The following is a 16,433-nucleotide window of genomic DNA, read 5'->3' as shown; positions in this document are numbered from 1 at the left end:
CAGATCTTTTCACCTAGGAGATGCCAAGGATGGTCCAAACTGTAAGAAGTAAAGAGGAGAAAAGACAAAAACGGGAAATAAGGAGTGAGCTTGCAGGTCACTTATAAAGTGGAATCTGACCTGCGAATCTTCTTAAATTCCAAGATTTATGAACAGTCCCCTAATGACATGCGGCACCAGTTTTTGCTTTTGTCATTTGTTGGTTTTACAGAATATCCTTCTCTATTTCATCCTCTTTAATTTGAACTTACTAGATTTACATGATAATAAGGAATTTAAAAAGACACATGAATGTTATTAAGGGATAATTAGAGCTGATAAGCACATTGGTCGGCACTCTGAGAACTTGGGATTTGCATTCTGCTTCACATCACTTTTCTGTTTGGAAGCGTCTCAACACTCACTTCACATAGACATGACCAACTATACGTGATATCTGTCTAGATGGGTATTGACAGGGATATTTTCGGTTGTATTTATGCCTTCCAAATAAGTGAACTAGCATGATATAAAATATTTCTTAACACCTTGCACAGATATAACTTAACACTGTTATTACTCAGGAGAATACCTACAGTAAAATGGGAACAGCTACTGTGTTGGTAAAGGTGGTAAGTTGTCTCTACAATGCGATAAAATATGTTCCCAAACCTAATAATTAACTTGAGTTAGCAGACTATTTAAAGAAAACTCCTTTTTTCCTATTTTAAAAAGATCTAACACTGACAGCAATACTAAAAATTAGACTTTACTGCTAAAAAGTACTCAGCCATAAAACATTTATCACCTCTTGTAGAGGAAGCACCTTTAGATTACTAAATATCTAGGTTTATTTCGATGCATAGTGTAGTACTAGGCAGAGAGGTAATTACACAGCAGGGAGAAGTGTCTGTGAAGGCAGTGGGAAGAAAAGGCCTTATTTATTTCAAGTCCCCACAATTATATTCATTTTCTAAATGTTTTTGAAAATCTTACTGGCCTGTCATGTTTCCACCTCAGAGAGCAGATTATGATTAGGGGTATGAGTAAGAGTCGTGCTTTCTTTGACAGTGAGGTGCACAGTGTAAAGACAGTGATAATTTTGGGCTCAGTTTCTTGGGGAGCTTAGACATAGCACATCTAAAAGCGTAACAAGGCTTCACTCCATGGGCTTTTAATTGGTTTTTAGTACCTTTAACTTGCAATATTTAATTAGTATAAAAATATTATAAATTCTCCAGATATTTTCTCTTTTTTTGGCATTTGAAATGGAAAATTAGTAAGATGAAGCATACAGAACTGCTACCTGAGCAATACTGTACTGTAAAGCCTTTCGTCACCTACACACACTCACGGGAAGGAAAGAACCTCTTTCAGTAGGTAACTAAGCAAATCACAATATATAATGTATTCCCTGCATGTAACCTTGGTTTTGTTCTTGCAGTATCTCCTAGTAGACTGCAGAAGCTTTCTCTAATTCAATACTTATTCAGTGTTATTCTTTAGCTTCCCATTAAAAACTCCACAGATCCTTTTGTAATACTATTACCATGGCACCTTTGGCATCACCGTAACTGACGATTCTCGCTAGTTATCTATCCTTTTGCTACCTCCTATTGTCCTGCTATGTCCAATTCATCCCAAATACACAGCATGAATAATAACGTACTTACAATATCTGTCACACATCCTGTCCCAAAATGCTGTGCAACGGCATGGATGAACAGCTGCTTCATTAAAACATGAACCTGCAGCATTTTGCTTTGCATATTAGTGTCTGGTCTCAACTTGACAAATTCAGCCTCAGTTCCACACAGGCAAGTGTTATACGATTGTTACTGAATTGAATGGCTATATGTCCGTACTGCAGTAATAGCAATAGCTAATCCAATGTTCATCAGTTTGAACCAGGCAACCACTCCCCTAAGTGTATGGGACCCTACAGTAGCTGACAGAATATCTATCCTTTAGGATCTGCTACTTCTATTGTAACACCTCTATAAGGGTAAGTGGTACCGGCTCTCACGTTCAGCCAAGACTGCCTGGATACTTTCTGTCGCAAGACTCTGCTTTAGTTGCTTTTAGGTTTCTACACTTTAATTGCTCAGACTGACATTTTCCATTCCAGGCTGATGTCTGCCTCAGGCTGATTTCTTCTTCTTTTTCTTCTTTTTTTTTTTTAAGTTTCAGCAAAAATGATTCAGCTTTTTTTGAGAATAAAATAAGTGGAAAACACATTGTTCTTACCATGGTAAATTCTGCCATTGTATCGAGAAATTCTGGTACTTTCTGCTTTAGAATAGGGGCATGATGTTTTACACTGAGTCAATGTTTGAAGGAGTGGGAAATTTATCCAAATTTAGACAACTTATGAGTTTGGGGAGAACTGCAGATAGCATGCTTCAGAAAGATTGAATTGCTAATGCTGCAAATTGAAGCATTCAGAAGTCAGGAGAGGCAGAACTGAGGAACAGGAACGAGCTTTCCCTTGCATGTAGGCACTCTGATTACATATCATATAGCCTTATATTTCATAATTCAGAAGCACAGGTGACTGAATTAAGGTTGCGCATCTTCCATTTCCTGAGTTTGGAGTATTTGTCTTTGCAAACTATCTCATTCTTTTAGGCAGCAGTTGATTTTGTTTTGTAGATTGCAATGGAATGGAGCAGAGTGCAACATATACTTACCTCAAAATACAAGCCTGGGATTCTTTACCCAAACTCTGCTGAAAACACATAAAGGTTTCATGATAAAAAAAATCTAAAGTAGACACTTGATCAAACAAGCTATTGTTGGGGTGGATTGCCTGGGAGGGCTTGTACAGCAGTGTTTAGTAACATCAGGGATCCTGTCTGAAAGCTGTGTTCAGCAGGAGGATCTCTAAATGATTCATGAACAGCTGAAACAATAAGCAACCACTGGTTATGAAAATGTCTCGTGAAGTAAGGTATCCCAGCCTGCCTTCACAGTGCCTCTCTGGAGTCCAAAATGAGGAAGTAGGTTGAAGATGAACATCTCAAGAGGCTGTTGTGGAGTACGACTTCCCAAGGAAATCTTAGTCATTTAAATGCTGCTGCCCCTCAGACAAAGGTTCTGTTAGAAGAAAACTGAAGGAAGTGTCATGGTGGAAGCTATGGGATCTCTGTAGCACTGGTGATATAAGAGTTTCCAGTCTGTGGCTGAGAAGTGCTGGTTATTGCTTGTGTGGACTCAAACATCTGATTGGTTTTGAGAGGAAATGACATTTTGAAATGCTTAGATTTTGCAAAATGCATAATCTTTTGCTTAGATTTTGAATAAAGATTTTTTAAGAAAAACAGTATTGAAAATATCAGAAAAACCAAGAAAAATTCCTTTCCCATTTTCCACTTAGAAATGCCACAGCTGTTGGCTGTGTGTTCAGGGGCTCCTTGGCTGTCCTTGAGGTGCAGGAGTAAGCTGGGAGAGCTATCCCCAGAGCCAGGGATCCCCCCACGCAGTGCTGCAAGACACTGAGCAAATTGGTGGAAATACAAGGCTTTGGGGCTCACTGCTGAGCAGGAGAAAATCTGACAATCCTGGCCTGAGTTAGCAGTCCACGAGTTGCTGGGTTTGCTGTCACAAAGCAGTAAACTCAGTATGAAGAAAAAGCTCTTTGGTGTCAAAGCCTCCTCCTGTAAAACTAGGATCAGAGTCATAGCTCGAGCTCCCAGGCTTTTGGGCTACCAGTCTTAGGACTAAGAGCCTGGGGCAAACATTGTTACGATCTTATCCGTCAGCTGTAAATTCTGGGAGAGAGGACGGGAAGATCTATCAGGGCACATTTCCATCCAGAACATGGAGCTGAACTCAGAAATTCTGAGTCTTGATGTTCCCCTGCTACGAACATGCATAAAACCTGCTACCAAAAGTTGTATCACTCCACTACCAAGGGCGACAGAATAGCAGCCTTACAGTACTAGTAAATGTGTCATATATCCACGGTTTCAACCGATAAGCTATGACAGATATCCTTCTAATCATTTTCTCAGGAAAATCTCTCCGAGTGAAAATTCCTGACCCAACTATAATAATTATGTTCAAAGCCATGAGAAGTGCCAGGTATCTGAACGGACTCTAAAAGTGCTGAACTTCACTGACTATCAACTTCACAGATTAAAGATTTTCTCCGTTTTTTTTAAGAAGGGGAGATAACACCAGACATCTGGCTGAATTTTAGCATTTCTTAGAAAGGGACTTGACAAGACAACAGATTCACAGTTAATGAATTCAAAGCTTCATGAATATATAACAGCTCTAGCTTCACGAGTATGAGCGCTACCTCCAGAGAGCTAAACTACAGAGCAGCGATGTTGTATTTTGTCAGGAAGGCTACCCAGCTATGTCACCATAACGAATCAGCTGATTTCCTCTGGGATTGCCACTGGTTGAGAACAGCTCTATCTAGTTAGGATAAAACACACCAAAAACATAAATAAATAACATAAAGCTGATTATCCTCCTTTTCAAAGAAGTTTCAAATTCCTCATGACATATCAGCGATGGATGCAGAATTTTTGAAAGACCCTATGACAAGAATAAAAGCCCCCAGAGTATAAGGAGAAAGCAAAAGCTCATTACAGCTTACACAGGGAAAAAAGCTGGCTCATAAAGAAGGGGTCTCCAGCTCGACGTTGGAAGCTACCATTCCACATGGCAGATGGATCGCGGAAAACAGAGGAGTTTTGTGCTGCCAGCATGCATTTTTGCTTCAAATATACAAGAATCTGGAAACAATAGGAAATAAACCAGAAGAGCTCAAAATGTCAGGAATAATGCAGGCATATGTGGTAATTAGGCTGCATGAATACAGCAAGAAGTTACCATAAATATTCTCTCTGATATTTATAGACATGTGCTTTGGTCACACTGACTCACCTTGCCATAAGCATTCAATAGACTGGCACAAATATTTGTAGAAAGCAATTTAGAGCCATGGAAACAAAACTCCATCTGCCTGGGTATCTTCCCTAAATTGTTTGCAGAGTCAGTCATTGTAAAGACTCAGGGCAACGATGTAGAGCGTGACACAGACAGCCCGTTCCTGGTCCTCTGCCACGCACAGCACAAGCAGCCAAGAACAAGCCCCAGTTACGCATTACCACCACGTGCATTCGGGTCCAGGCAAGGGCTGATGGCTATTGTGAAATCACTATTGTGAAAAATTCCTGGAAAACTAATTTAAAAACGCTGCAAATGAATGGATGTAGTATAGTGGGATTTTGATATCCTGCCTTCACAGAGATGACAACAATGATGTTCATAGCATGGTAGAGTTTCGGACCACCAGACCTCATCTCATTCTTGACATCCTTCTTCTCCCTTCCAGAACAGGGAAAATGAGAAGGCTGGTACCTGCACTATGGCTACTTCTTTCCTCCCACAGAAGTTGTCCCTTATAAAGGAGGAAATTTTCAGTCTGTATTGTTTATTCTGGGCTGCAATGGGTTACAGGGAGAAGCAGATATAGATGCCCTATCCCAAAATGTTTAAGCTAGCTCTGCATGTACACATCCCTTCACAATGAAAAACAAAACAGGAGCTGTCAACAAGATTATGTTAGAGGAAATCAGATAGCAAAGCATGAGTAATTACCTCACTAAATCAAGTAATCTCTTTAATCTCAAAAGGAAATTTCAAACCTGCCTTTTAGCGAGCTTTATTTCAGTTTACATACCAATTTAGGTATAAAAAATGTTTGGTTTTATTTTTAAGAAACCCATAGCAGGACTGGGCTTTGAAGACCGTGTCTTGTTGGGTGTGAAGAAATTATTTAAGGCAAAATTATACTGCTGTCACACTCATACCTCATAGTTTAAAATAAATCTTGTCATCTAATTATACAAGAGCTTGAGTTTGTTTAACAAATTTCTCAGAGGTATTTGTGTGGCACTGCATTTCCCTTCGCCTTTGATTATAGCCTATCATTTCAGTCTTTTCCTTCTATAGCTTTCTATGTTTTATTGTGTTGTATAACAGGTTGCATTTATCACATCTCTTCAGCTGGGCTCAAGCAGATAAAACCATGACGTCTCAGTACAGTCTTGGCAGTTTACAATTAGAGAATTATTTTAAACCAAAGGCACCCCCAAAAAGTGATTTCTGCTCCCAAAGAGCTTCACCAGTAAAAAAGTGGGTCTCTGAAACCAGTTTTGATGTCCCACCCCTAGGTCTACTGAGAACATTGGAGAAAAGGAAAGTTCCCTTTGTGTCCTCATTCCCATGCTATAGTCTCAGAATATCAGGACAAATTTGACTAGAATCAGCCAAACCAGGATAATTATTTCAAGAAATTATAATCTGCAAAAGAATCTGTCTCTCTCGGTCCTGTTTGCCATTGAAGGCGGGTAACCTCTGAATTACTCTAGAATACTCTTTGCTGAAGCAGCAAGAAAAAGAGGAGCAAAGAACTGTCATCAGAAAAAAACAATAAGTCACAGCCCCCTATGAAGTGTTGAACAGCTTGATTGATCAGTGAAAGAATTTCATTGATCAACATGTTAAAAACAAGCCTGAAAAATACAACTAGCCACCATAGGAAATGGAAAGCATTTTAGAGAGTTGGCAATGGAGTAAGTTACTAGGTCTGATTTTGAAAGATGGCATCTCATCTCACAGATGTTATTTAGTGTAAGCCAAGAATAATATTTATGGCTTAATCACCTGATCGCAATAATCTGGTTTCTTAGTTACTCATAAAATTGGAAGTACTTGTGAGCATATGATTACACTTGCAGAACTGGAAGGCTGCGTTAGCCCATCTTAAAACAGGTTGATTAGTGTTTTCCAGCCCGTACCTTGCCAAGCCCCTGGATAGGCACTTGCAAGTTCTTCGACAAATGTAACACTACAGATCTCTTGAGCTCAGACTCTTCCTCAGTGGTGGTTCTGCAGATAGTGTATCATAGCTTTGGCTCATGCGCTCGCTAATTAAAGTTACCTTACAAAATGCCTCAGTGTTAAGCTATGTTTGACATTAACAAGCTGTTAAATTGAATTTTGCTGCAGTTTTGAGGCCTCCCCTCAAAACTCAAATGCAAATGTGCCCATTTCATTAAGCAATTAGGACCATTGAGCTCCTATGGAGGAGAACAGCAGTTTAAGAAGGGTAATTGTATTTGCTTAACTTTTTTCCTCAGTATTTTCTGAATGGTCCTTTTCTCTCCAGAGAACTGCACCTGCTTCATCACTTATTTCAGACAACAATGACACCTTCCTATTACTGGATATATTCTGCAGGTATCACAGTCATGATGTCACCACGCTAGATGATATCATTGCCAAATTCTGTAATTTTATGAGGAATGACATGACTGTAGTTTTTTTGCTGTGAGCTGAAGGCTTCCAATATTGAAATTTAAATCAAAAAATGAAAAAGAGCAAAGGATATCACAGCCTCACATGTCTTGCCTACTGCTTAGTAAATCAGTCAAAATCAGCAGGTCTTTAACACTCTCTATATTATTCAAGTTCTTTTAAAACGATACCTTTATTTCAACTTTACTTCAAACCAGGAGTATATGCAAACTTTACTGATTGTAGTGGCTATGCATATTTTCAATAATCAATCATTCCTCAGCAAATTGGTTTAGTTTTGAAAGAAGAATTTCCTCTGAGGTCCATCTCCACCGTAAGAAGGAATGAGAGCCCAGCTAAGGACTTTGCTGGAGAACCGGAGAGACTTGCCGTTTTACTTTCTGTTCCATGCCCCTCCAAGAGACTTTCTTGTTGTTGTTGTTGTCAATGATGAAAGCAGCTATTTGCTTGTGACAAGAACAAGAAAATCTTACTGATGAAAAGCGAGGAGGCTTTTTTGTTTGTTTCTCGATTAAATCAATAAAACCCCAAATGTGGCAGTTTCACTTTCCATTTTGAAATGCATTGGACAGCTGCAGGGCAGAATGTTATGCCTTCATTATTCTCTCCATTAGTCTTCAAATAATGCTATTTGGGATCAATGATCACCTCAGACATGCTAATATAAACACAATTTGTTTCCATAATAATTGGCATGCTGTTATTTAGTGCATTATAAACGGCTGTATAAATTAATCACAAATTCATACACTGGTTATGTGCACTGCAATTTGTCTTTACGGAGTTCCTACTGTCAGATCAAGTTTTTATCTATTCTTAATTTTAAGCATTTAATTACATTAGTATTCAGACTATAAAACACACAGAGAGGTCTCAATTACCATTGCCCTTCATGAGATGAATTAATTTAAGTCATAAATCCACTCTCCTATATCAAGGAACATCCGAAGATTCACTATTTAGCTCACGGACTATCCGGTGTTTTCTTTCTGTCCATAAAAATATCCTCACTGTATTGTTAATGAAGTGCACAAATCTTTCACTTGTCATTTGCCTTTCATTTGCTTACAGGCTGGAGGAATGACCCTTCATCTATTAGTTTATTTAAATGCCACTGAACCTTTTCAGAGATGCTGCCCCATAAGTAATGGCACATTTCCCATAGATCAAACCTGTAAGAGCATCTCTGGCCTTCACATTTTGCTAGATTACCCTTTAAAATGAACCTTTTCTCAAAGTATTGCCTCTGTGTTCTAGCACATTTCATTTCCAGGAAGTGTAACCACAGTGGAAAAAGGCAAAGGAAACGGCAGAAGGAATTCTGCATTAGCCGTTTTACAAATGGATCTTTGACCTTAAAGAATGAATCAGGAGTCATTGCGGCATATGAGACCTCCCTCTGTGACTCACCCACGACTCTGAGAGAGGAAAGTGTTCACCGATGCAGTCCAGAGGAACAGTTCAGGCCCTCTCATGGGGACCCCCCAGGGAGTGCAAGGATCACGCAGCCCCGGCAAGACTCCACACTCCGTCCTTCCTCCGACGGCTGTTCTCTTTCCTTTGACTGGCTGCACGTACCCATGCATTGACTAACGAGGTATGGATTAACCAGCTGCAGCTTTCACGAGTCACCAGATCATGATAACACTTATCTGCATAAATGGTTTGTCACTTGTTCAACTGCCCGTGCATTGAGACGCCTTCGCCTTGCACTAAGTGCACGGTGCCCACCATGTCCCTCCATTCCTCCAGGCAGCTGTCAAACTTCAGGCAAACTTCACTTCTTTAAGTCAGAATACCCAGGTACACTTTCTCTTCCTGTAGACACCTCCATCTGCCCATTCCTGAGCACAAGTACCTCCTGCAGTTTCCCCCTGAACAACGTGTGCTGGCCTCCAGGGCAGAGTCCAGGGCCCTCTGCTCATTCTCCTACATCAGCCCAGGCTCTATAGATGCTGCCTTTTCTAGGGAACTGATGGAATTATGGCTAAGTAAAGGAAAGGATAAAAATAAGGTTCTTTCTCTTGCAAGAGAAAGAAGAAGGGATGAGTTTCTAACGGTAGGAGGGAAAAATGCAAGACCAAATAGAATGGGTGAAATGGATGTTGGAAGGAATTAGGGAGTGCAAAGATCAGAGTCTGGAGCTAGCAATACAGTAGCATAACTTCATGTACTGGCAGAGAAGCCAAGAGACAATATTGGCAGACAGTGGAGGAGCAAGGAAAGAGGATATGAAAGGATTATTAATTCAAAGCTGGCTTATACTGGCTTAGTCTCCACGCTCAAGGTACAGATAGTGAACAGAGGTGGCTCAAAAGAGAGTATCCCTCCAGGTCACAAAAGTGCTCTCGTCTGATACCACAGAAATGTAGAACAAATAATACTTCCTTGACTTCCTCTGTGCCACTCATAAAAAGGATTATCCAAAGGGAGAGAAAGGTTTGTTCACCTGCAGCACAAGCACCGAGGTAATACTCCAAAGCAGGTCTAAGGAAGAGAGGAGGGAAATTATTGCCATGCTGCTAGAAGCCTTGCTCCTTGAATGACGATTGAGAGCGAGAGGGCTGCTGAGCCAGGGCAGGTCCCTAAATGATCACTGTGACTTTTCTCCTTGCCTTAGCAGGAGTGAGAAAAAGAAAGTTTCAGCAGGCTCCCTGCTCTCCATCCGGGAGATGTGTTCGTGGAGCCATGCTAATCCTGTCCATTCTGAATCTTCCCCTGCAGTTAATTCAAGTGCCTTCATATGAAACGTATTTAAGAGAGACTCTCCCTGATGTCTTTACGAAGCACTTCACTACTTTGAATTGACACTGACCCACTTTCTCCCAAAATTCCTCCAGGCAACTATTCTGCCTCTACCCTGCTAAGTACCATAACAGGTTTGCCATCAAGCAAGAGGAGGCATCTCCCGCCAGAATCGGAGACATGGGTCTAAACTTACTTATAGCTTACGTAACGTAGTCAATGAAGAGAGGATGATGTGAACCAGAGGGCAGTTCATATTCTGCCAGCAAAAAGGATTCTCCACTGGCTCCTGGCAATGCCTAAGAAAACAAGGGTCCCTTAGGGGCCGGGACTGCAGTGATAAGAATCTCCAACCTCCGTGCCAAAACCACCTGAAAAATTCAGGGCTAGTTCCTACCTACTGCTACTCTGGTGCTCTTTACTGAGGCTCTCTGCTTGTTGGTCTTCAAGAATTTCCAGCTTAGGCAAATGAGAAGTTCAAACACCAATAACAAATCCAGCTTTCAAACAAAGCAGCCTAGATATATGTCTATAGCTATCCAATTTTTTTTAACTGTGCTAAGCCATTTCCCCATTTCCCATTGTTCAGGTGCCCTAGCCAGCCATAAGAATGATATAAAGAGCAAGTATCCTTTAGCTATAAACTCCAACCATACTTAAGTCCTGAAAAGAAAATATGTATACTAATTTTCTTACCATTAAAAGTCACTAAATATATTAGAAAAACTGCAACACATTGATTTTTTTTTTCTTTTGCCCTTGGGGAAAGATTTTGTGTATAATTATCAGTTTCCTAACTCTTTACTTGCCCTTTTGTTTAATAATGAAAGAATCTCTTTCATCTGGCTGCAAAATAGTACTGCAAAGAGACAGGCTGGAGGAAATATGAAACTCAGCAATGGTTCAGGGCTCAGGAGAAAACAAGCAATATATATTGCTAACCTCTTATTGACCTATCACTGGCCTTAGACAAACAAGTTAAACATTCAATTAGCAGGAAAGAAATGAATGTGCTGTTTATTAATTTCGAGAGAGGATGTAATGTTGTGCATATTAATTCACCTAATATGTCACACAGCGTCTGAACTTCTGTAAGACAAATCCCATCCAGTTTCAGATACTCAGTCCTAAGAGGCAACTTGGTAGCAAAATGTCTCACACACAGGTGTCGGTGTATTTGCATTACATACGAGAAATTTGAAATTAATGATTTCTCAGTTTCAATAAGCCTTGAACCTTGTTTATTTATCACAGATCGACAGTGCCTAACTCCTTGATATCTATTCATTTTAACTTGTTTTCCCTCCCATATCTATCTTCCCATACTCCCTCAATCCCTGCTCTTTGCTTTGATCTTTAGCTTCTATCTCTCTACTGATTTACGTCTGTATTTACAACCACCGTCTTATAACCCCATTACGAAAGAGCCTCTTCAGCTCAACTGCTCATCAAACTGCCTATCAAACTTCTCTCCTCCTGCCCTCAGCCACCGAGCGCCCTGCCTTGCATCGACTCGCCGCGTCTCCACTCGCTCCCTGCGTCTGGCCCCGCCAGCGCGTCCGGCTCCCGGCGCTGCCTGGGATCTCGCAGGGCAGGGGCGGCCTCGACGGGCGAGTGCAAAGGCTGCCTGGCCCGGGGGCTCCAAGCACGGAGCATGCGCTGCAAAAAATAACTATAGAAAAATTTCAATCCATAAAGTAGGAATAGACTAGAACCTGGAACTGCAACTGCCATCTCGGTCCCTCGTCATTCTCTCCTTTAGCAAGCAGCAGTGTTTCACTTCTGCTCAATAAAAATATGGATATTGCTGATTTGTTATTCTATTGCCTGACCTTGAAAATATCTGATCACCACCCCGCCACAGAGCCCGCGCACAACCTCCTCTCCTAGTCTGCTGTGCGCTAGTGAAGCTAAGCAGCCAAAGCTCAGTGCGGTTAATTAGCTATACGAAAGAACGGGACACAGGGATCTAAACTCGATATATTTCATTTCTGGAGGCAGAGAGGTCAAGCGCGCATTACACTTGAGAGCTTATACAGCTTTTCTGGATACTTACTCAATACTGCTAGTCTGAAGCGTCGCTAGGTAGACAGCAACATCCTGTTGCAACGATGTGCTAGGAACTGCAGTTACTCCTGGAATTACACCACAATTTACATTGGACAAAAGACAGTTTTAACACAAATAGCTCTGTCCTACACCTGGAATTCCAAATATCTGTCAGTATGAAAACCCTCTTGAGAGCGGAGCGGAATAAACAATGGATGTCTCTTCCCCTGGCCTCCAAGTAAAATAAAAAGAAATCTAGTTAAAATATATTTGTCTGTCTTGTCTACTTGGTAGCCAGCATTTGAAATATTACACTTGTTTTCATGCAAACTAGATGTACTATAGGTAGGCGAGGCTTGGGGCCTCATTTCACAACACTTTCTCAGTTTTAAATGCTCAAAAAGAGTTCAAGACCCACACTTAGGAATGGTAAACAAGAGTCAGGCTCATCCTATTAGTCTCTGGATGAAGTCCAGTGCTCCATTCCATTAGGGAAGGGAGGAAGTGTAGAAATCTGAGTCCAAAAAAACAAACACAGTCATGTATTGACATGAACATTTTTCACAGCAAATGTGGACTCTTTTTACAATGACAGATGAATAATCAAATGTCTTTTGTTCTTTCGTATTGTATATAGATGTCCTCTATACTTGCGATGGGGCATATTTCACTGCCTCACCCTGTTATGAATACCAGGCTATCTGTTTCGAAAAGATGCATCTGATCCTCTTAGCCATAAATCGTTATAACTGCCTTGTTTGCTTCCAAGCCCTTTCTTCTTGTTCAGATTTGCTAACTGCAGAACAGCATTTTCCCAGACTCCCAGTTCCATGTTTCATTGTAATGTTTTGATATGCAGCCATTTATTTCACTGCTAGGATGCTAATTCACATTCCCCTGAGGAGCAAGGTCTAAGGACTCTCTTTTTGAGATCGTATGGATCGTATTAGCTAAATTCATATTTTTCCCCAGAAGACAAAAAAGTACTGCAGGTATTTTTGTGTACATGGTTAATGTTAAGACCATTTTTCTTGTAAGGTCTATTGTTGCATAGAAGTCAAGTGATCTTGGCTTAAATTTAGAGACAATGCAGAAACGTTATGGTTTACTCAGAACTGTAATAGCCGACATTAGCTAGCAAAGAGGTTTACGGAGCGTCTCTAACAAAGGGCAGCAACATGGAGCTTCAGGAGATCTAAATCTGGAACTTTTCAATCTGACATTTCGTTTGTTTGTACAAATCACTGTGGAGGATGGTTGAGCACTCAAGTTAAAGCAACACTTAGATTATCACATTCTGAAATCATGAGTAAGAGTAATCAAATTGTCTAAATAATGTGAAGCAGTCTTATTTGGTTCTCTCCTAAAGTAATTATAGTGCCTAGCTGGTAATTTTCTCAATGCAGTAACCTCAAAGGCAACAGAAATCTTCTTCCATAATAAAAACATAAATGCAAGGAAAATAATAGGTATTTTAAAACAAAATCTATTTGCAGGAACATTTATTTGCTGTCTGCATTAACACATTTTATTTTTAGAAGATCGCCTATACACAACAATTTGTAACAAACAGTTAATTTTCAAAAATCCTAACACCTGTTTTTGTTTTCTGTTTGCTTTTAGTTAGGTTTTTAGAGCTTCATTTCCACAGTTCCTGTCACAAACCCTGTTTCAGTCTCTGTGAGGCTGCTCCAGGGTGCAAGACCAAGAGAGAGTTTGGGTGAGGAGGACTACTCTGCAGAAGTATCTGCCAGATAGTAATGTCTGTAGTCCAGGAACTATTAAAAAGAGATTTCAGAACAATTTGATTTACATACAGGCTCCTTCTCTGGGAATCCAACCCTGGGAGCCACCGAACACAGGAAGGAAGGACGGAAAACTGGCCTGGCTGTTACTCCTGTGCAGCTGCTCCACTGGACTAGTTGGACTATAAAGGATGCCAAAGGAGACAGCTCAGCTCCAAGCACCAAAACACAAGGATGTGATTATTGTCAGAGTATTTTATTGCTACCTCTTATCTTGCACAGACAAAATTACAGTTTGGTAAAATAAGATGGGAGGAAGTGGGAAAGATAAAGCTACTTTTGCCTTATGGCAAAATTGACTTCAGTGAAAAATTCATTTTTGTCTATGTGATACAATAAAATAAGGAATAAATAGAAAGTTCAGGTTTTCACAGCTTGGCTGTAGATGAAACACATCTTGTACAGCCATGAAACTACAGTGAAATAAATGCCACTGGGAAAATTAATAACAGGAACAAGTGAATGCATGAATGAGCCCTGGAACTGGTGAACCCTGGTTTCTATAGATGTAAATTGTGTGCTTGGATTCTCTGGTGTTTAATAAGGCAGAAGCCTTGCTTGGAAATCCTCCTCCTCAGGACTTCTTTCTACTGAGCGGAGGGGGAAAAATCCCCCGGGGCAGGAGGGTCGGCTTCAGCCCTTTCTAGCACTTGTGCCTACGTTCATGACATCTTTGGAACTTCCTATTTTTGAGAATCGTATATTTTTGTTAAATTTAGTTCAAGTCAGCCAATTGGACAGACAACTTCCCCCACCCCATACTTAAAGTGAGACTTCATAAGACTTCATTCCTTAAGCAGGAAGAATAAAAAATACCTGTGGGCATCTTCCCTTCCCACGCTACGACAACTGAGAGGAGCTTCCATAAACATCTGCCCAGGTAATGCATCATCCCCCTCCAAAACCTGCTTTAACATTCTTCTCTTCTGAGACACTGACAAAAAACCAACAATGATTAGTCTTCTAGTGTCCTGAAACCGTTGCTTATCTAACAAACCAAAACTGCCTCATTTTTTCTGTTGTCTGTCTGTCCAGTGCCTCGTCTTGGATTTAGGTTGCCAACTGCCTGATACAGAGAGCACCCTTTTGCCCTGTCTGTTTCTGCAGCAAAACCAAAACCATCCTTGTTGATGACCAGGATTCTTGAGCACTGTATTAACCCAATTAGTAGATAATAATTATATTAACAAAATGATAACTGAACAGGATTCTTGTTAGAAACATATATTATTCATCACATTGACCTGCAGTCGACTGCCAGTTGTCCTAATGCACTGAATGAGATATTACTCAAGTGACAGACAAATCTGTCAGCTGGCTTTACCATTCGGCCTGCCCAAACTCTAACAGAGTGTTTATCCAAAGCAAACCCCTACTTAAAGTTGGCAGCCTCATTATTTGTTATATTAATATGTGTACCAACCTGAGGGTTACAACTAAACTATTCTAGGTCTCCTTCTACAGATGGACTGATGATTGCACTTTGATTTATGGCTCATCACTAGGACATTATTCACAAGGCCTTGATAAGTCATTTATATCGGTCAGCGTGTGCATTTGCCTTGACAGAATCATTATCCACATTATCACCAGAATTCACACATGGTCCTTTGCTCTAGAATTGATATTGGATTTGAAATCACTAACACAATCCAATCCCTTCTCTCCCAGAGTTACACCTTGCTGCTCACATTGCACTGCACTCAGGTGGTATCAAATGCCCATCACATTCATTTTTACACATCCAATCTATAAACAATATACTTTTAGTCTGTTTTACATTATCTGATAGTTGAGATGCTACCTCTGCATTTAAAATGTCCAATGGTAAAAAATAAAAACTAAAAAATTGAGATTATTAGGTTCTTCCATAGTATATTTGTAGCCAATTTAAAATTCCACTGCACCTCCACGGCACACTGTATTTTTGTATTATTTTATACAATAATCATTGTCTACTTATGTTGTTTGTCAATTTAAGTTTAATTTCCACCCTCAATTTGCTGAGATCACCTACCTTTCTCTTTATTCCAGTAACAGGCTCTTTCGCACTTTTGTTTTGATCCTCCCCTTGAAAATTTGTTTTTCATTCTGTAATACCTGTGGTAGACTTAATACCTCACAGAAGCCAACTTATATTCAACATTTTTCCCAGTAATTTCTTTGAGCTTTTCCAGATACCATCTGATTGCTTGTCAGGAGAACCCCTTCCCCTTCACAGGGCAGATCACCACACTCTGTGAACTCGTGTTTGGTCAAACCTTTCCAAATCAGAAAAAAACCATCATTGCTGAAAATCAAATTTCTCATGATCCAGAAAAAAATGAGTTCTGTTCACAGGCCACGGTGACTTTGGCTTCCATACACATAAACACTTCGAACATTAAATTCTATTGAATGCTGAAATGGAGAGGGATTTCAAGGGAGCAGAAAAGGATGAAGGCTGTCTCTTTTGTGGCATTTAATGGATTGCCTTACTCCTTTAGACCACGTGAAAGTCCCAGGCATTATAAATAG

At 40.3% G+C, this 16,433-nt stretch overlaps 1 long non-coding RNA gene across 1 annotated transcript in view; it reads right to left on the bottom strand.

The window, feature by feature from the left end:
• Window positions 1-16,433, bottom strand: part of LOC112987655 (uncharacterized) — a 174,648-nt gene that overhangs the window by 58,839 nt on the left and 99,376 nt on the right. The window contains exon 3 of the long non-coding RNA XR_010391472.1: window positions 12,119-12,197. This is a non-coding gene — a long non-coding RNA (uncharacterized LOC112987655). The remainder of the gene's footprint in view (window positions 1-12,118; window positions 12,198-16,433) is intronic.

The sequence above is a fragment of the Dromaius novaehollandiae genome, chromosome 13 (genome assembly GCF_036370855.1).
Source record: "Dromaius novaehollandiae isolate bDroNov1 chromosome 13, bDroNov1.hap1, whole genome shotgun sequence".
Taxonomy (NCBI): Eukaryota; Metazoa; Chordata; class Aves; order Casuariiformes; family Dromaiidae; genus Dromaius; species Dromaius novaehollandiae.
The sequence above is the reverse complement of the archived record's forward strand: the minus strand, read 5'-3'. Positions and strand labels throughout refer to the sequence as shown.